The sequence below is a fragment of the Apodemus sylvaticus genome, chromosome 20 (assembly GCF_947179515.1).
Source record: "Apodemus sylvaticus chromosome 20, mApoSyl1.1, whole genome shotgun sequence".
Classification (NCBI taxonomy): Eukaryota; Metazoa; Chordata; class Mammalia; order Rodentia; family Muridae; genus Apodemus; species Apodemus sylvaticus.
Genome location: NC_067491.1, coordinates 16424614 through 16445180, shown reverse-complemented (window position 1 = coordinate 16445180; position 20567 = coordinate 16424614). Strand labels below are relative to the sequence as shown.

Here is a 20567-nt window from a genome sequence, read left to right as displayed (position 1 = left end):
CACAGCTGGATTGGGATTAACCCTTTCTCTCAAAATAGGCTGGTCATCAGACTGTCCTCCAGCCTTTTCAGCTCCTCTCTGCCCTGCAGCTCCCCAGCACAACTTCTTTTCCTTTCCTCCTGTGGGGAACTCCCACACTCTTCCTCAGTCACCAGGACTGGGCCGTATTCTTCTCGTTTCTGGTGCTCCTGACCTCCCAAAAGCTTCCATCTCCCTCCAGAAACAGAAAAGGGACAAAAGGGAGCAGAGTACCCTTTCTGTTTTCCTATTCCGTCATTTTTAGTTTCTCAGGCCCCTCCATTTCCACCCCCAATTTTTCCAACTGCTCAGCCATTCTTCCAATCCTTTTATTTTTTTAAACAGAATAGACAAAGAAGAAAATTACAGAAAATCCCCTCTGGAACCAAAGTGGTATATCCCAGTGGTAGTAACTACAATAAACGTTTCTTTGTTGTCTGCCACTACCTCTATGAATTTGAAATCAAATTTCCTATTTTTCCTTTATCAAGTCCCACATTTGGCTGGCACTTGTAGCTGATCTTAGCTATTTTGTGAGTTCTTCCCCCACTTTTTATCCTACCTCTGCAGTTTCTCCCCAACACTAGATAGGAAAGAGGAGATAACCCTGACTCTAATTTCGTTTTTTTTTTTTTTTTTTTTTTTTTTTTTTTTAAAGCAGGGCTAGTAACAAACTGCAACCAACTCCCCTGAACCATCACCAACCACCAACCCCAGCTCTTGGGGCCCTAGCATTTATATACTCTCTGAAAAGTTCCCAGAACTCCAAACATCAGACGATCCTACAACTACCTACACCTGGCAAAATTAGCCTTTGCTAGAGTACCAAACAAATCTCAGGTCAGTGTGAAATAGCCCCATATCCTCATACCAGTATTAAAATAAAGACACATACTAATATTTCTAGGTTTTGTCTGTTTTTGCTTTTTGAGACAGGGTTCCACCGTGTAACAAGCCCTGGCTGTTCTGGACTCACTTTGGAGACCAGGCTAGCCACAAAATCACAGAGCTCTGCCTACTTCTGCCTCCTGAGTGCTGGGATTAAAGGCATATGCCACTATGCTAGGATATTTGTTTTTTAAAAAAAAATCCATAATTCTCATTATAAACCTGTACCATGGCTCAGTGGTTAAAGCACTTGTTCCCTTATACCAACCCTGAACTAACCTCAACCCAATGTTCTGAGTTCAGTATCAGAGATATCTACGTTTAGGAGAGAACCAATTCCCTCATTGTCTTCTGACCACCACAGGAACCATGGCTCCCAATAATTAAGTGTTAAAATGTTTATCTTTTAGTGTTAAGTGACAGCCTGGGATGTCACTCAGTGGTAGAGTACTAACTTGCCTACTACCTGTAAAGCTGTAGGTGTGAGCCCCAGAATCACAAAATGGACAAAATCTCCAAGTAATGTTAAATGTATTCTCTAGTATTTAGCATCAAAAAAATATTTTACATAACTTCATGTATATTGGATAAATTTAGAAATATCTTCAGAGCCGGGTGGTAGTGGCGGCGGCGGTGCATGCCTTTAATCCCAGCACTTGAGAGACAGAGGCAGGCAGATTTCTGAGTTCGAGGTCAGCCTGGTCTACAGAATGAGTTCCAATACAGCCAGGGTTACACGGAAAAACCCTGTCTCAAAAAACCAAAAGAGAGAGAGAGAGAGAGAGAGAGAGAGAGAGAGAGAGAGAGAGAGAGAGGGAGGGAGGGAGGGAGGGAGGGAGGGAGGGAGGGAGGGAGGGAGGGAGGGAGGGAGAGAGAGAGAGAGAGAGAGAGAGAGAGAGAGAGAGAGAGAGAGAGAGAGACCTTCAGTTAAGACAAGTAAGAAGAACCCTAATGACTTCACCAAGAGAGTTAGCTCATTACTGTGAGTACAAGGTCTCTTATAGAGACTATGGATTTTAAAAGAATTTGTAGTAATTTCTAGGCTACATGAGCCTGCTCCTCTTTGGTCAGATAATTTGAGTTCTATATTACGTGCTTCCCTTGTTGATGAAACAAACCATCTGAGCAAAACTACTAAAAGTTTATTTTAATCCAGTATGAGGGGAATCCCACGATGGTGGGGAAGGTATGAAGGTGAGAGTAGGAAGCTGCCGGTGAGACTACAGCCCCGGTCAGGAGCGTCAGCTTGCCGGCAGCAGGCGGTCGGCACCTCACCTTTTCCTTAGAGTCCAGCTTATGGAATGATCTACCCAAAATTACAGTTCTCACCTAGATCACCCCTCAGACATAGCAGAGGCTTACCTTCCAGGTGACTGTGTAGCCTGCCAAGTTACCAACCAGTGCTAGCTATTGCAGGCTCTCAATCTCTTTTTTGTCAAGGTCTCACTGTACAGCCCCAACTGTCCTGGAAATCACTATGTACACCACCAGGTCTTGAACTCAGATTTGGGTGAGGAGATTAAAGGTGTGCACACTGTGCCCAGCAGATCCTAAATCTCTTTACTGAAAGGTTTTCCCAGTGAAAAATATTATGAACCTACCCTTTACACAATTTACAAAATTTATGCAAATCTATCACTAGATGGCAGCATACTACTAACAATTCAGTAAAAAGATGACTAGGTTAAAACTCAATTGGTAGTGCTTGCCTAATTAATATTTTAAGGACATATCTGTAATGTAGCATGTCTGTAATGTTACAAAGCAAAACTACCATAAAAAACAAAAACGTATGCTAAAAAATTAATCATCAGGGCAATTTAATGTGTTCAAAACGCTCAACTGTTCACTTTCTTTTATTAATGTATAATTTTTTATGTTCATTGGTGTTTTACATGCATGTTTATCTGTGTAAACGTGTCAGATGCCCTGGAACTGGAGTTATAGATAGGCGTGAACTGCCATGTGGGTCCTTGGAATTGAACCTGGGTCCTCTTAACTCCAGAGCCATCTTTCCATCCTCAACTGTTCATTTTCTTAATCAAATATCTGAAGAAATGATTTTTAGAAGAGATCTGCGCTAAGATAAAAAGATGCCTAATACAAAGATCCCTGATAGTAACAAAAAGAGAACCAACCCAAATAGCCAATGACAAGAACTAGTTGAAATTATGGTATATAAATTTAAGATTCAGACGGGCATTACGGGCAATCTAAAAATAGGTGGGGCAGGGTGGCTCGGGTCTTAAATTCTTGCAGTTATGAGGTGGAAGCAAGTTTCTGAGTTCACAAGCAGCCTGAATGAGATCCTATCAAGAACAACAAAACCAAACAAGGCTAGGGAGGTATGGTGGCACATCCCTTTAGCTCCAACACTCAGGAGGGAGAGACAGGTGGATCTTCGTGAGTTCAAGGCTAGCATGGTCCACAAATGTTACACAGTTGCATGCTTCAAGATGTTACACAGAGAAACCGTTTCAAAAAAACAAACAAAAATAGAAAAAGACTAACTTTTAAATCTTCAGTGTGTATTCAGATACTTGGTAATTGTAATCGAATGCTAAACTCAGTTCCCAGGCCCACCGGTGTTAATGTTGCTAGAGACCACTTTCTACACTGAGTCTTTAGATCTTTGATGAGAAAATGTTATAAAGGTCCAAGTACTATGTTTTAGACTGTTTGTTTCTAACATGCCATGAAAACTTTTCTTTGATCTCCACAGTATTATGCAAAGCAATAGAATGTGAATAAAAACAACATGGCTTTCCCGGAACTTGCTCTGTAGATCCGTCTAGCCTCAAAGTCACAGATCCCTTTGTCTCTGCCTCCCCAATACTGGGATTAAAAGCAGGCACCACCCCTGCCCAACTTCAATCTTTTTACTTTTTTTGTGACAGGGTCTCACTATGTGGCTCTGGCTGTCCTGGAACTAACTCACTGCATACTCCAAGCTGGCCTTGAGTTCAGATAGACCTTGGTCTATCAATGTATAAGCCAAGCTTAACAATGAAGCACCTGTCAACCATGTCCAGGGCCCTGGGTTCAATTCCCTACATGTAAGGAGGCCTGTGATTGAAACCGAAAGGGTAACTGAGTCCTCTAACCTTAAATATATATCTTTACTGGCTAACTCTATTTTGACTGAATAGTGAGGATACATTTGAAATGCTAGTATAGACACCCACACAACTCCAGGCAGCACACTGTATGCAATATGCAAAGATTCAAAGGGAGGAACATGTTGATTTGTCTGAAAAACCAGGGAGAAAAAAAAAGTCGGAAATAGGCTGAGCACAGGGGGAAAGGGACAAATTAGACCATCTGGTCAGAGAGAGGACCCAGAACTCAGAAAGTAAGTTCTTAAGTACTACAGCTTTCAGTAAAGAAACAGGGAGCAAGCCCCTGCAGGGTTCTGATGCTGATATCCGTGCTATAGAGACTGTATGTGGCATCAAGGACAGAGAGCAGCGTGAATATAGTAAGTCGTCCTGGGTACTCACTGATGGTAGATACCCCGATATACTGGGTATGAAATGGGATGGATCAAGAGGATGATCAGAGTTCAGCCTCAGCATGTTAACTTCAAGATTTCTATTGTTAAGTGGATTTTGCCACTAAGCAAAAAAGTTCGAGAAGATTGAATTAGAAACTGACAGAAGCAGGGTGTGGAGATGCACACCTTTAATGCCAGCATTTGGGAGACAGATCTCTGGGTTCAAGGCTAGCCTTGACTAGGTCCAGGACAAAGTAAGGAGATTAAACTCTCTTGGGAATACTCAAAAACAAAGACAGACACACTCTAAGGATCTTATGAAACAATGTAAATTTTACATTTTACTTATGACAGTTCAGGTTGGGCCTGATGAAGGATGCCATGTTCTGTACTTAGTATATATGTGAGCATGGGAAATAAATGTAAAGCAACTACATCATTGTATACTCCCCTCAGATCATTAATCTAAACCAGCTTAATGAAATGGGTGTCGAACCCTAGTTTCTGTGTACAAATATACCCTACATTTCTAAGGCATGTGAATTCTCTAAAGAGCTTGTTTGTTCATAGGATAATCTGAGATCTGCTGCTGGCACCCACCAGTAAGTTCACACGCTACTAGCTGAGTATAATTTACCCATCTTCTAAATCAGCTATGTTCCTAGGATGAGTGAGATGCTTCAAAGTGGAACACAAGCCCATTTTTTTTTTCTTTTCTTTTGGTTTTTTTTGGATTTGGATTTTTTTTTCTTTGAGACAGGGTTGCTATCCTGGAACTCACTCTGTAGACAATGCTGGCCTCGAACTCAGAAATCCGCCTGCCTCTGCCTCCCAGAGTGCTGGGATTACAGGGGTGCGCCACCACCGCCCAGCCAAGTCCAATTTTCTACACTCTAAATTTGTAGAAGCTTTAGTTTGTATTTTATTATTTATGTGTATAAGAGTTTGCTTGCATGCATATTTTTATATCATGAATATGTCTTGTGTCTTCAGAGTCCAAAAGAGGGCACTGTATACCCTAGAAGTGGAATTACAGTTATAACCTGCCACTAAGTGATGGAAATTGAACCTGAGTCCTTTGGAAGAACAGTTGGTGCTTCTAATTGCTAGAACACCTTTCCGGCCCCTTCCCCGAGTTTTATACTCATCTATCTCCCTGGTATCTGACAGTTAACCACAAACATAGCACATAAGAACAAGTGTCCATGGAGGTTAAAATACTCCCAGATGTGGATGCTGAGGACCAATCTTGGATGCCTGCCAAGAAAAATACACATTCCTCACCAGTAAGCCCCTGCATATTTATGTGACAGTTTAAGAAAATGAAATATTACTTGAGCTGCTTGCTTTGCCCTAACTTAAATTTAAAGCATCTCACAAGATCTACATAAAGAATAGGTACTCCAGATTTTTGCAAGTGAACATTTATAAAAATATTCCTAATTACACCTTAATTATCAATTATAACTTAAAAATTATGACAGTGGGGCTTACTAGCATGAGAGGAACAGATGAGTAACTGTAAAATGGGAATCCCAGGAACACTGTTTAACTTCCATTCTGCCCATCACAACTCCTCAGAGCTTCCTTTGTAAAATCTACCATAAAATGTGACGGAAAAATGAAAGGCTAAAAGTATAAAACCCATTCTGTAACACACACCCTCAAACAGGGAGTGAATGGGTAAGTTGTATGTTGTGGCTAGGCAGATAACCAGCAAACTGCAAGGTTAAGATGCCTTCGCCCACAGCTTTATTCATTTCCCTCCTCCTGGGAAAAGGATGCATGCAAATGAACTGCCACAAATAAAATGGAGCCTAAAACTCCATTCTTGCCAAGCCTCGAGAGCCAAGTATATTACTTCGCCTAAATATGAGCCACACCTACACAATATTCTCAGTTTCTACTTCAAAGCTGGCAGATCAGTAAATATGAATATTGTAAACTTCCTACCACCTAAGTACAAACCTATAAGCTTTTATGTATTTATTCTGCTTTTTTCTGTTTCCGCCCAAAAAAGTAGTACTTCATACTGCTGATCTCAAGAGTTTCAGTTTGCTTCCTGGAAAAAAAAAAAGTATGACTATAGCATCTGGACTCCTCACACACCTTTCACCACTGATCCACGTTCTTACCAAATTCAGTTTTATCTCCATTTTTAAATGTATCTAAAGATTACTTAATCGCAGTTCTCAATGTCAAAATCATGATTGCATGATTACACAAAATGCACAGCAAAAACACTAAATGTGCACCCCTTAAGTGTGTTCTAGTGCGCTCCATTGGCAGGCACTGCCATGGTGTTACACAAGGGGTCCATCTTTCACTGTATGCTACATTATTCACCTATTCTCCCTTGTATTCCATTTCCTGATTAAGCTGTAGACTTCACTGTCCTACCTACCTCATCGTTCCCATTTTTACAAAACATGTAAAAATGTTTTGAAATGCTAAGTGAGTTGAGCCCCTTCATACACACTAGTCACTCCCTGGGATACTTAGGGAATCGTTCTGCTTAAATGAATTTGGGAGGCGCAAATGACTGTGCTTGTAAACAGAGAGCAATTCAGTGGAGTCAGGTCTCCCCTTAGACCGCAAAGCCCTGACTCTCAAGTTCCTCACTACAAGCATTCTTTACACTCCTACCTACGACAATGAATAAATTCTCCTGCCAAAAGGTCTTTTTTCCTTGCTTCCCTCTTTACCGGGCCTTACTCTTCAGGTTTCAGTATAAATGCTAAGGAAATAGGCTTTCTATAGACTGAGAGTGGGAACTTTCCTACCATTAAGTGTAGGCCCCAACTGGAAAAACGCACTAGCTACAAAAGCCTGATGGCATGAATGCTAAAACCCAAATCAAGCAAAGAATGTGGTGGTGCAGGTTCTTAATCTCAGCACTCAGACTGAGATTTGAAGTACAGACAGGAGACTCGCCCATCTGATCCCAGGCCTGCTAGGCTAGAGTGTGCCACTACAGCAGAAATAAGGGGATGTGATCAAAAGTGAAAAGCAAGCTCTAACCCTCTATGTTGTTCTCTCATCTGACAGGCAAATGCTCACATGACCACAAACACATAAACAGGGCTAACTGGCGAGCCTCAAACTAGATTCTCCCCTTCCACTTCCTGACAATTAGTCACACAGGGACACACCCCACTGACTCTCTGGGCTTTTGACACTGTGGATCTTCATCCTGCATACCTGATCAGAACCAATGTGAATACACAAATTCCTAAGCACTGTTAATGAAAGATAAAGTTGAAAAGGCCCACAAAGTAGCTATTTCCTGATCATGGTTAGGAAACCCAAGTGGGAAGACTAGGAAAATCATCTTAAATCCCTTGTTTAGCAGAAATGGGGTTGGAGCTGTAATTCACTTTATAGAGTGCATGACTATAAGGCAGGAGGCCTTGGGTTTCAGTACCTAGCACTACAGAAAAGGGGACGGGACCGGTACCATGCCCATTATGACAGCACTTAAACATAGCAGGAGGATCCCAATTCATCCTCCGCTATACCCTAAGTCTGAGGCAATACAGGCTGTGGCTGATCCCCTTTTTAGCTCGATGTGTTCTTTACTCAAGATATTCCCACTAACTTTACGCAGTTACATGCTCTTTGCTGTTACATAAAGGCTACAGGTACAGACCCTCAAATTATTCCAATGAATGCACCTTTAAAATGCATAAAGATCGCTGGAGAAGACTCCTCCAGAGGTCCGGAGTTCAATCTATTCCCAGCAACCACATGGTGGCTCACAACTAAGTGTAAAGGGAACCAATGCCCTCTTCTGGTGTCTGAGAACAGCCACAGTGTACTCATATACATAAAGTAAATAATTCTTTTTTTAAAAAAATGCATGAACAGTAACAAGAAACCCAATGATGCTACACAAGTACTGATGGTAACCTGCATTATTTCAATCTAAATTATTTAGCACTGTTACTGAGAAATCTAAATTGCTTAGTATTGTTACTGAGAAGAAATTAGTGTTTGCATGTAAGAATTTGTTCAGAGCCAGGCAGTGGTGGCACACGTCTTTAATTCCAAATCCCAGTACTTGGGAGGTAGAGGCAGGTGGATTTCTGAGTTCGAGGCCAGCCTGGTCTACAGAGTGAGTTCCAGGACAGCCAGGCTACACAGAGAAACCCTGTCTGGGATGGTGGGGGGGGGGGGGGGGTAAACAAAGCAAAACAACAACAACAACAACAACAAAAAAAACCCAACATAAAAAATTGTTCAGATCTTCAAGTATTGTATCTGATTTATTTCTTTTTTAAAGTGTACTCTCATATACCCAGAGATGACCTGACTCTCATCAGATGAGGATAAATGTGATCCCTAGTGTGAGGACTACAGACATGCCCCACTGCTCTTACATGGTGCTGTAGATCAAATCCAGACTTCCATTTAAGTACTCTACATCAACTGAGTTATATCTCCAGCCCCAATGGATCAAATATTTGAAGACCTAATCTGCTATCTACAAGTATGTCCTATAATGTTCCCAAGTTAACTGGTAATTATTGCTATGATCCAAAAATGCTTTTAATTCTAAAGGACTAGTGAGGTTCATAATCTCGAGATGAGGTGATTATAATTCTAGCCAGGTGTCTTTGCAAGTAAAGACGATGCCTCCTAACTCCTGAGAGCTGTCTTCCTACCTCTACATTTGGGCCATGGCTGGCACACACATACATGCAGGCATACAGGCATACACACACACACAGACAGACACACACACACACACACACAGAATGTATTTTTAAAACTTTTAAAATATACCATGAAAAAATAACCATTCTCAAAAATGTTAGCTTAGACAAAATAGAAATGAAAGTCTAATCTCTGTTAATATTGCATTTCCCCAATAGATATTATTCAAGGTTAAATGAAATAGTTAACAAAATTATAAGCCAAACAAAAAGAACAAACTGCAAAGTATTACCAAAACTTTGTTTTTATTTTCAATACAAGATAAATACCATGCTTGTTACTAGCGCAGTTTAAGGCCAACAATGGCCATATAGAAAACTGCTGAACAGTCACCTAAATGCTAAAGAAAGAAAAGACAAGTAAACATTAAACACAAAATTGCAAGTACAAACATTTTAATAAAATGGGAATGAGCCTTTTGAAGGAAGCTAATATGGAAGTCTAGTTTTCATGGACATCAAAAGAATGCCTATTGAATGGAATCTCACCTTACCTTTTGCACAGAAATCTTATGAAGTCACCACATTCAATAGCTAAAATCTCAAGACTTTCTTTGGCCTTCTGGTATTAAACAACTTATTTACAGAGGGTGATTATTCAATAACTCATCGGTATTGTTATATGATACAATTTTTTTCTTGTTAAGGGTTTTCCATAAAAAATTGTAAAACAACTTTGTAAGGCTGTGCGGGGCTGTAAACTACTTTGCTACTATACCATGGGATGCAAAGGAAGGAAGAATAGACCTTGTCTTAAGGCTAAAGTCTTAAGTGTTATAGTTGCAGTCCTCAAAATACATTATGATTCACATCAAAGAATCATTTCCCATTAAATACCACCTGAGTACTACAATTTCCAAAATAAAAAATAAACAAACATGAATTTATCATTGTATTTTAAAATAATTTGCATACAGAAATGCTGAGAAGTGTTACGCAGTAACAATGTGCCAAAAAAATAACTTTCAAAATGAAATATTTTTTACTAAAATGAAGGGTGTATCAATTAGGAAATGAATGTAATTTACTCCCATGGAGGAGTTTCAGGGTACTCTCTGACATGAAAAACTGCTCGTAGTATTTACGATCCAGGAATACCATTCAAGACCTGTGTGACTTCAATTAAATGCTACCTAATATTTTAAATGCCTCCAGTTACAGCAAAATGTAGCAGGAAGTCTTTAAAAAATCTGTCTCTATGTAACCAAGAGTTCATACATCCCATATAAAAAAACCATAGTAGCTGTATGCCAACCACCTGAACTTTAAAGAAACACTGGACTAAAACAAACCTAAAGCAATCTGAACATAATACAATGGCCTGAATATTCATTCATAAATTCATATTGCTTCTCTCTATGTGTAAGAACTTCCTCCCAGAAGCCTAGACGCTTAATACATTTTCTATTTTGTCTTAAAATGAGACTAATTCTAAATCTTGATTCAAATAAAATCTAAATTTAAAAAAATCTCACATTATAAACACAGAAAACACCACATATAAGGCCACATCTCAAGAAATTCATAATTTTTGGTTGAATGTTTATTTAAAAATTAATCTAAGGCTTCTAGGAGTCAAGTTGCTAAAAATAAATACACCAGTGCTTAAACTTAATATTAATGTTAACACATACACTGTAAGAACATAAAAATAGAATGCTTTGCTACAAAAACCCTACTTAATATATTTTAGCACAAAAAAATGTCTAGTATGTACAATGAAAAAGCGTGCATTTAGTAAGTACATACAACTGGGGGAAGCATTTACAGGGGACTATGGGATGCAAATGAAGTTCATGAATAAAATTTAAAAATCAGTTTATCTGTGCAATAGCAAGAATCTCAATACTGTATTTTCAGTAAAGAAACAGAACATAAACTTCCTCTTAAAAATAACTTAAGCTGAAGCTTAAAACACAATATTGGGGCCAGCTTGCAAGATACCGACAGTGCAATGAGCACTCGGGCAGCAAGGCTGCAGTGTGAGGAGCACTCCAGTCTGAGAGTCTTGTAGTGGCATCTCATTGTATGGAACAGAATGTACTCAGGCCATTGGCACATTTCAACACAGGGTAAGAGAAAGTCTTACCCTTTAAACAATTTCCCCCCTTTACTATAAAATATTATACAACATTCATGAAAACCTTCATGTTTATTTTTAGAACTGACTTTAAACTAGTAAAAACTAAAGCAACAGTCTCCATAGGAGAATCAAATTAAAATAATACCTTAAGCTACATGCTATTTGTAAATTCCAAACTGTAGTCAACTGCTTAAGATTATAGGTTAAGGAGGCAGGAAATGGCCTAACATGATCAATAGCTGTGGCAAGTCACTCAGAATCCTGCTCATCTTGCTGATGAAAACTGACAACCCATAAACACATGTAAATTTAACAGAAAGAATCCTTTCTACAAATGTATTTCCTTTTCCTCAGAGCAGTATACTGAGTTCAAAGTGCTGCTCCAGGAGAGAGCCCATGTGCAGTCTCACTACTAACTGCAAGGAATGTGACTGCACAGCACGAGGCAACGCTAGGACTCTAGAGAGACCCCAAGCTTGGCTTCATCGTCACTATATAAATGAACTACAATTTTTAAAAACTCTCTGTAGCTCCTTTTTTCTCTTTGACTTTTCTGTCTATCTGTCTGTCTGTCTGTCTATCTCTCTCTCTCTCTCTCTTCTCTCTCTATTTTTTTTTTTGGTGTCTTTGTGAAATTTTATCTCTTTGGATTGTTTTTATACATTAGAAACCAGTTTTCAAATGAAACTGGCTCCTAACAAACAGAAGGGCTTTGACAAATAAACCAAGGTTTGTAATTTTTACTTTTACTGCTATACATTCATGTGTTATCAGGTAGGAGACACTGCAAAATTAGAAAAACCAAAGTTATTTTATTTCTTCCTGACAACACTTAAAATAATGGACTAGCGGCAGCAAACAACACTAGTACACTGACACTATCTGCATCCAAAGTCACTTATTAATGAACTAAGTCAAGCAAGTGGGTGACATAAGAGAGCAATGAAAGGGTTCCAACTCATTAAAAAAAAAGAATAAAAGGTAATAAAGGATCAAAATTAGTACAAAATCTCCAGTTTCATTTCAAGTATATGTATTTTTTTTGATTCCATTTTTAAAATGTTCAGAGAAATTCTATCTATGGACATTGTACTTACCTTTTAATCTCATTATTAACTAATCTCCCTTGTAAACACATGTATGTCCACACAGCTTCACATTAGGGTATTGTAATTGAACTATTAAAAAAAGCTTAAAAATGACAAAACTTACAATACCTATATACAAAACAAAAATTAGATTCTGATACAACTCCCAAATTAAAAGGTAATTGCTTTTCAACAAGATTAGACACTTAAGAAAAATCATTTCTGAGAGCTAACAACAGTTCTGGTAAACAACAATGATCCCTTCCAAAAAATACTTTGCTCACAAAATGTTTTAAAAAGAACTGGCAGTGGTATGGGTATTTTTGAGTATTTTAAAAGCAGAAAGGTTAAAACTGACGAAAAGTACAAATCTCTCAAGTTGCACATTATCTCAACCTATGGTACATACCTTAAGCATTGCTCTTAAATTTAGGTCAAATTTAAAGGCGAATGCATACTATCCAAAGATAGGTAATAAGATTTTTAAAACATTTAACACAAATTAGCTTAAGGACTTTATCTAAAATTTCTTTAGTAATTCAGATTTTTATCTTCCTATAAAAATAGGCAATTAAATTGACAGTCTGTCTCTGCTAATTCTGCAGAACACATGCTAGCCAGATGCTTTTAATACAACCTTTTATTAAGGCTGGATCTAAAAAAAATAAAAAATAAAAAAAAAAATCAACTGATTAACTCTAATCAAGCATAAATCAACAAGGTTACAGGAATATACATAGAATTCCTTGAGCCATGAAGACAGTGTAACTATAATTTTTCATTATTCACACTGAAGAATACAACCCAATGTTAAAAAACATCACACCCTTCAGAATCTGTATCAGGTACAATACTAGGCTTTCTTTACGTATCTTGCTGTATAGCCATCATTACACTGCCTATGGCACCATCAGCATGAACAGGAAATTACTGCATGAAATCAGAATTATCAAAATCTATCTTAAATGCTAGCAGTTCACAATTTATTGTTTCAGTATATCTGGGTTTTAATTAAGCTGCACTACTTTAGCAAATACATGAGTTTTTACCAAAAATGTTACAACCTTAAATTTTTTGACCCCTAACACATTGACTGGATTGCTCTGTCAAATTTCAGTTTTTACACGTTTACATACCATTCAGCAAAATCACAAGCTAACTAGGTAAAAACAGCTAGAAAAGCAGAATATAGAAATATTGAATACCCATGTAATCACCTATTCTAATATCAAAATCAAGGGCAATAGACACTTAATTAGTCATGTTTAATTCACTGAACGCAAGATTAGATCGATGCATATCCAAACACGCTACTGCAATGCTTTTCAAAGGACAGTAAAAATGTTGTCATAGTAACATTATCTTTAGATATTGCTGAACACAAGACTTTCCCTGAGGTGTAAACATCAAATAACTTGAACAGCTTTACACATCAGCCCCATTAAACAGTTTATTACAACACTACATCTATTGTAATCAAATTGGTGCTGTTTACAGACATTATCATATGAACATTTTAACAAGAACAAACTACTATAAAAACAAGCATTTACTTGACTTTTTCCAATTGCTTGCACATTATAATGGCCAAATATATATAACCAGTAATAAAGTTGCAAAAGCTATTAACTTTTTAAATCACACAGGTTTCCTTCAAATAAAACAGTTAAGCAACATAAAAAATAAAAGTAGAGCTACTGGTTACCATTTATGCAGATTTGCTTTATTCAGATCTATTCCTGTTCAGTTTATCCATGAATCCTTACAGGTTCAGTTCAATCACAAGAAGCAAACTGCTGGACAAGCGTCACTTTTCCCCCGTGAAGACTGTTTTGTCTTGGAAGGTGTTCCTCTTCCTTCAGCTGTAATGTGTCAAAATTTGTGATGTAGATTTTGCTATTCCCCAGAATACACAAAAAAATGTTGGCTTAGCTATACATACACAAGTCGTGCAACTATTCAATGTTAGGGATTCTAACACAAAATAAAAAGTAACTCAAACAGTAGCTGCTTACATGGAAGAGAAATGCTCTTATGTTTACAAATTGAATTTACAAATTCAAAGAAATTCTCATACTTCACTTTTTACGTATTACTTCCTTTGAAATTCAGTGATTCTCATATGAAGAAGACCACTGTTTTGTGCAAAATATGGTAATTTTGAAAAGAATAAAATTACAGTAACAAATGAAAATACAGCAGCTACCGTTTCTGTGATGATGAGAACTATAAGTCATTGTCTAAAATATGTACACTACAAAATAAATGGGAAAATGCTTGGATTTGAATGTAGATATTTTTCATTCATCCACATATCAATATATTTAACAAATACTGAACTGAATATAAAATGCAATGAAATTTACAAATTAACTGTATTTGACAGCATACACGAACTTCTGCCAATCTGTTATAAACCAATGAAGTTCCATGTTACAGAATGTATAAATACCTCGGTGTGGTCATTCAATATGACATCCACATACAAATCGTTAGACACAATACAAATTTGAGACATTACTTTCATTCTATTTCACCTATATCCACTAACCAAACACAAACTAATAAGAATCTACAATGATAAATTTCATTGAAAACTTACATAAAAGGGGGAGAGGGAAAGCCAACAATAAATTGATACTATAGGTTCAGGAATACATATTTATGTAAATTTCAAGTGAATGTTCAAAAAAGAAAACACTGATTTAATAACTGGTCATTTTTATACCGAAGAAATACTAAAGGGTATTTTAATATTTTTCAAAAGCACATAATATTTAGTGGCATTCAGTCATAAAAATAATTTTTAAAAGTATTTTGCTTTATAATTAGGAGGAATTTTTGTAACAACTGTGAATTTTGTGTCCATTTCTCCATGGGGAGAATCTTAAAAATATCAGTATGTATATACATATTCATCATCCCTAATAAAACCTTAAATCTTAAAAGTACAAAAGGAAAAATCTTTCTCAACTGCATTCTTTAAAGAGTCATTTAAACTATAGTAATCACCTTTTGTACCTTCATTTTCATGATATGTTAATAGGCTTATACAGAGGAATTATTTAACAGAAAAAAAATCTACAATGTTAGTTTTCAAATGTTCTAGTTTTACAGGTTACAATTCTGGTAGATATCTTTGTGTTCTGAGACTGATGATGAAGACTGAACACAGTACTCCATGACATACAAAGCCCATGACCTGCACTAACACTTCCAGCACTAGTGAAACTTAAAAACAGTAAACCATTAGAGAAAGATAAGGCAGGTGGTTTAATCTACAAAAAAAAAAAAAAAAAAAAAAAAAAAAATTGTGGAAAATTCATAAATCCTACTAGAAAAGAAATGCTATCTCCCCTACTGTGTTATAAAAAATGAAGAACAAGTTACTGAGAGAAAAATTACTTAAAGTCACAGTACGGAAAAATTAAAAAAAAAAAATCAATCTTTCAAAAAGCCATAGGGTGTATATTACCATGACCCCAATGGAAACTTACTACTTATATACAGGAAATCCTGTTTGTGAGGTCATAAAACACGTTTACACAGAACCAATGTACTCATCTTTTGCTTCATTATGTTATAGATAGGAATTTACTAATTGATAAATCTTCGAATTTTACCATACAGACATAAAATTTAGGGAATAGTTTAGAAACTTTTATTTCTAGTTCTAAACACTTTACATAAACACAAATTTTACAATCTCAAATGGAAGCAAAATTTGAAGTCAATACAACCCATTTCCAATAATCCAATTCCATATTATAGACTCAAACGTCTAAGTAGACATCCACATAAACAAAGATTCCAAAAGTCTTAAAAGTAACAAGTACATTCAATGCCCTTATGTTCAAAATCGCATTTGGTCAAATCTGTATGTCACAGTTACTTGCTTTACCTGTCAGCTATGAAAAGGAACCTATGTAAACAGCTGTAATGAACTAACACAATGAAACTAGCCTGAAAATCTGCAAGCTAAAGCAAGCAGTAAAGTTTCAAAAGATTGAAATGCCTACATTTAGAGATAATATACTAACAAACAGTTATGAATTGAGTGTTTAATTATATATGCAATCTTGGTATTGTTTGTATTTTAAAACTCATGGTAAACTAACCTTTTAAGTAAAACATTTGAATACTTATTTGATAAGAATCTCATAGGTTTTTATATTGAGTGTTTGTTCTTACTTCCGAAACATGGTTTTAGAGCAGAAGCCAGGTAGCATGAAACTCCACATATAAACCAGGCTGGCCTGGAGCTCACAAGCATCCTCCTACATGAGTCTCTTTAGGTATTAAGGTCACAGGTATACACTATCACACCCAGCTCTTACAGGTTTTCATATTAATGTGCTGAAAAGGACCCTCACATAATTTTAGAAATGCAATGTTTTTAAATTAATAAAATCTACCCTTCTATATCTGAAAATTTCTCCTTAATGGGGAATGAGGATGAGGTAGGCAACAGAAGCATCTAAACATATTAACTCTTCCTGAGTTCCTTCATCTATTGACTAGAACACAGTACATAAAAAACAGTTCCATTTATTACTGATGTTCACAAAAAGCTCATAGCTACTGAGTTTATATTCTGCTGTTTTTCTCTGAACATCATACTTACCCCACTTCAACTAAATCATTTTATTATTTATTAATTATTATCAATTATTTTACTGTACAAAATACACAATGAAGTGTTCTATGCAATTGACTACACAGAAGTAAACTGCATTACAAAAAAGAAAATGAAAAAAACCTTGTACCAAAGAAAGTAAACTCAAAAAATACGGACATTTCAAAATAAGCTGGTTGTTATTTAAAATTTACACACTGTCAAGAGTTAGAACTTGCTAACTACAGAATGCAAAAGTATAAATTTACAGAACATGAATGTCACTCTTCTCTTTCTGGTTAGTAGGTTTTCTTTAAACAATGCTAACTGAATTCATTTAAAACATTATGTATTCAAAACAATCCAAGATACAAACTAAACAATGGCAAAAATATCACACTGAGATGAAGGTGAGGGATCAGGTGACTCACATTGGCACTGAACTTTTCTTTAAGACAGAGAACATCAATTATTTATAAACAAAACTATATTCTTAAACCACGGTGAGCAAAACACACTCTACATCATCCAAGGGGCCACTCTCTACCCTCTCTTGTCACTTCAAATAAAACAGTGGACAGTCAGATTTTACACATACTAAAAATATGAGAAATCAGAAAAGAAATGAGAGCCAGCACAGCAAGATGAAGTGGAGCAGTTGAGATAAATGGAAAAACACAAGCAAATAACACTGGGAAAACTAGGCAGGTAACAACACGTCGTCTAAGACTTAGAGAAGTAATTCTGAAATCTCGTTAACAGTCAGTTATCATTCACCAGGCAATGAAAAAGAATTTAATTTTCACAGAAACCTCAACATAACACTCCTAACGAGATGGAACATCTTAATATAAAAGAAATTAGTTCCTTTGGGCTTTTCCCCAAATTAACACAAGCTATAATAATCTGGATAAAAAACACAAAGCAGTATAAATCCTGTGCAGTAATTAAATCCAAGTTCATGACATTTATGCCAGAAGTAATCACACAGCCATATGCTTAACAGTTATAAAACCCAGATTCCAAACACAGTACTTAGGGGTAAAAAGGTAATCATTTGAGAGCATGAGAATCTCATAAATTAGGAAGAAAAGCCTCAATAAAAAGCATCTAGAAAAAGAATTTGCTTCCATCTGTTTTTTCAGGACAGAGACCTCAGTTACCATACACTGCTGAGTAGGGCTACTCTAAACAAGTCAGAGCAACAAAACAAGGAAAAGAGGACAGCGGCAACTGCACAGTAACATTATTCCTGTGAGAACAAACCTTACACCTTTTATTTTGCTCAGAGTGGTCTGAGAATAGAGGAAAAATTACAGAATATGAAGCACAATGCATTTATACACTGAAATTTACAAAGCTGTTATTTTTCTCATTAAAGTATTATTACCTATTTGAACTCAGATATGGAAAACTTTTAGAAAAATAATACATTTTCAAATGAGAATGCAATTAACATTACTCAACAGTTTAAACACAAAAAAACTTAGGATGGGACAGACATTAACAGCTGTCAACATCGCCCTTCCCAAACCTGTCTCACCGCCATCTTCACTGGACAGCATATTACAGTGTTGACTTATACAGAGACTGACATTTACTTTATTGGTGAAATACTTCTTATTCCATTTATTCCATTTAAAATTTACAAGGATGTTCAAAAGGACTCATATTTTAAAACTTCTAAAGAGGTCAACAGACCTTATAATAATAAAATTTGCAAATAGGTTTGCACTTGAATATGCATTTAAGCCCACCCGCAACCCCTTACTCAATCTGCTTCCACAATGAATATCGTTTGGTATAAGCAAAGGTACAATAATCCAGGGAAACATATTCTTTTTTTTTCCCCCTACTATAAAAGCTTTTGTAAAATTTTGCTTGGATGAAGGCACATAACAATATTACAACTAAATTCTGATTAATGTACAAACAAAACATGGGATTTGGGGAATGGTACATCACTGATTGCAAAAATAACTGCATACCAAGAAACGGTAGTTAACGTCTGAATGACATGGAACTCAAAATGATATTTTAGGTGATTACTCTTGACTGGAGTATAAATTCTAAGTATGTAAAGTTAACAAAGCATACTTGGTTTACTGGATTAATTTTATGAAGACCTGTAAAAGCACCTGCTAATTAAGGCTACACATGAACTAGTTTAGCGGCCCCTGATGGACAAACTGAATTACTGAAAATGTAGCCAACTTCACTAAAATCTCTTTGGTAACTATATAATAAACAAACAAACAAAAGTACAACTTGTAAAGTTGATACCTTATCAAAATAGATAATTAGACATTTCAAGTAATAATTATATCCCAATGTACATTCAGGGATTTTTACTATGAATAAAAAAACTATTTAAAATTTAGTTTAGATTTATATGATACAACATCCAATTTTTATATCCAAACAGTACCAATTTTATAATTTTAAAACTAAAAGAGAAATATTTTGAGAATTAAAATTTGGTGTAATATAACTAGTAAAAAGGGTTTTAATATTCAAAATGTGAGACAAAGTATTAAAATCGACTTCCTTACTTCAAAAACTGTTATGAAACTTGTATTTCATAAAAATTACTTCACATTTTTTTCTTTTTCAAAAGGGATCATGTGGGTGAGTCTGCATGTGTGTGATGATTAAAGAAACTGCTAGTCACAAAATTACATACACAATAAAGCCAATTACAATATTAACAATTTTCTGAATGGATTTTCAGTAAGTTTCTGTAAAATATTTACTTGTAAGTATACTTATAACGGATTTGTTAAGTCTACTTTAACTCATCTATGGAGCGAAGGTGTTTACAGAATTGATAACCTGCCACATTCAAAAGATTCACAGTGTTGTCCCCACTCTTCATGAGTAAACACTGTTCACAAATATAAAATAAAATTACATGTAAAAATGAAGCATAAACAGACAACTCATTCTAATTTATGAAAAATGTACACAAGAAAATATTAAAATACAGGAAAAAAAGACAATGATTATGGCTTATGAATGAAACATCAAAGAAATTATTTCCAAGTATTTCTAACTTGGGATGTATGGCTTGGCACAATTTTAAGTTCTTAGACATGAACACTAAACCAACTTAATGCCTTCTTTGCAAATTAAAAAGATAGTGTTCGTCCAAAAATAAAATCAAATGCTAGCAATTCTAGTCTAAAAAGCAATTTTTAAAAGGGAAAAAAAATCTCACTGCTGAAAAACATCTTTTTGTATTATAACCTATTATAGTATTAGATTTTCTTTAAAAGTTTCAGGGACAAAAATTCTAGGAAGGAAGAATAAAAGTTTTATTTTTAGAAATCCAAGCACATAAATATTTTATAAATAGTTTAAAATCACATGCAAACAATGTATGTGATTACAAGAATCCCAATTTTCAAATTTTAGAAGTACATAATGAGTCCTCTTGATTATTTTTCTTGCTTTAAGAACCTAAATCACGGATAACTCATGAACACAACAGTCAAGGGGGAAAAGGTCAAAAGTTTTTACCTGTGATGGCTTACCTGTTTTCAGATGTTTCCAGAAGATTAAATCAGAACAAGTACTTGGACCACTTAAAATGTAGGTATATTTACTGTATAAACAACAGCCTTGGAGTTATAATTGCTGTTAATAACACACACACACTAAATAAAGT

General features: G+C 35.9%; 1 protein-coding gene across 6 annotated transcripts in view; it reads right to left on the bottom strand.

The window, feature by feature from the left end:
* Positions 1-20567, bottom strand: part of Cpsf6 (cleavage and polyadenylation specific factor 6) — a 50394-nt gene that overhangs the window by 11204 nt on the left and 18623 nt on the right. For 4 of the 6 annotated variants that reach the window (XM_052165906.1, XM_052165909.1, XM_052165910.1 and 1 more), the window contains one exon: positions 11770-14147. The exons of 1 other annotated variant lie outside the window; for it this stretch is intronic. The gene's annotated coding sequence lies outside the window, so the exon portion shown is untranslated. Of the gene's footprint in view, positions 1-11769; positions 14148-15570; positions 20505-20567 lie in introns of those variants that run through there. One more of the 6 variants, XM_052165907.1, reaches the window with a different exon arrangement.